Source organism: Triticum aestivum, unplaced genomic scaffold, assembly GCF_018294505.1.
Source record: "Triticum aestivum cultivar Chinese Spring unplaced genomic scaffold, IWGSC CS RefSeq v2.1 scaffold147331, whole genome shotgun sequence".
Taxonomy (NCBI): Eukaryota; Viridiplantae; Streptophyta; class Magnoliopsida; order Poales; family Poaceae; genus Triticum; species Triticum aestivum.
In genome coordinates this window covers 5929-7445 of record NW_025225263.1, presented here as the reverse complement: position 1 = coordinate 7445, position 1517 = coordinate 5929, and the positions used below count along the sequence as shown (strand labels likewise).

General features: G+C 46.9%; 1 long non-coding RNA gene across 1 annotated transcript in view; it reads right to left on the bottom strand.

Moving 5' to 3' along the window:
- Window positions 1–332: 332 nt before the first annotated feature.
- The window catches only part of LOC123172122 (uncharacterized), a 5409-nt gene continuing 4224 nt past the window's right edge, over window positions 333–1517 (bottom strand). The window contains exon 2 of the long non-coding RNA XR_006485480.1: window positions 333–796. This is a non-coding gene — a long non-coding RNA (uncharacterized lncRNA). The remainder of the gene's footprint in view (window positions 797–1517) is intronic.

Sequence of the window (1517 nt, the reverse complement as noted above, 5' to 3'; positions counted from 1 at the left end):
TTGTACTGTTCAATATTTTTAATTCATCTATTTCGCCTTTGTAGAGCGGACCACCGTTATTGTTTGTACGGATTAGTTGTAGCACCTGGACATGAATGTCATAGAATTACACTTTGGACGGATCACCTTCTCCCATCTGGACTGACCACAAAGCTTGCATCAGGAAACTCAGAAAACAAGGACGATTACAACGAGATCGACGAGAATGTAGGAACCATATCGTTGTTAGCTCAATAAATACTTTCCGAACTAGTACTTAGCTCGCTTGTCTTTTTCACTTCACCATGGGATCAGAAGTGCACAACGTATACAAACATTAACACAAGGATCAATTGGGCAAACAAAAGAACACAAAACTAAATATATAAATATGCATACACAAAAGCAACATCTTTCCAATGGGCAATGATGTAGGCATCGCTGCCGGCAAAACTTGGCGCAACGGAGAACCTGTACTGCTCGTTTTGTCGAGAGAGGATTGAGAGTAACACATTCCGGTGGCTCTTTTTTTTAGTCGCTCTAAAGCACGCCATGGACGGACTTTTTTGTTGGTCTATTCTCTCAAAACTATCTTGCCGCTGCTGTTTATTGTACGCCTCCATCAAGTACCTACCTTATCTGAAAACTATCCTACCGCTGCTGTTTATTGTACGCCTCCATCACGTACCTATCTTCTATGAAAACTATCCCGCCATTGCTGTTCTTGCTCTGAATGCACCCAAATTGTACTTCTCACTCTCCATCGGTCTGAACCCTGACATGATGTTCTTCACCGGGTACAGCGTATCATCAAGGCCTGAAAAAAATAAGCATGTCATGTACTGGATTTCCACAAAGCACACCCTATGAACTTCCTGACCGTTTTTTTTCAAAAAATTGTATAATCAGTTTTTTGCTAAGAGTGTACTGTTTTTCTGCAAACTTCCTGTTTCCTCCTATTCCGACTGTCCAGATTTTTGTTCCATGTACTTAGTGTTTTGCATAAATTAAATTATCTATATCCATTATCACAGGAAATATTTTTGCTATAGAAAATCAACCAGCTGTATCCCATAATCGTGGAGAGAGAGATCAATGCATTAGAGAGGTTTGCTAAAAAATACTCCGTACGTGTGTAGGTAGCAAGTAGCACAATAAATCTTTCCCTACTAATAAACCACGGATCGCTTCTGCTCGTACGTCGTCGGCGCTTTTGCAGAAAAGTCCCTCCGTTTTTTAGAATTCAACCCGCACTCCTCCTAATATGTAAAAACGAACCGGTACGGCGAGCGAAAACGCACGACCCGTCTCGACCTCCAGCGCGCCGCCACCCCCTTCCACTCTGCCGCGCGCCGCCGGCCGCCGGCCGCCTCCACCTCCAGCACATCTCCACCTCCAGCACGCCGCCACCCCCTGCCACGCTGCTGCGCACCGCCGGCCCCCGACACGCCGCCACAGCCGGACCCCGACACGCCGCCGCAGCCAGCCCTCGCCGCTTGCCGCCACCGCCTCTCTGCCGCTTGCCGCCCCCACCCCTG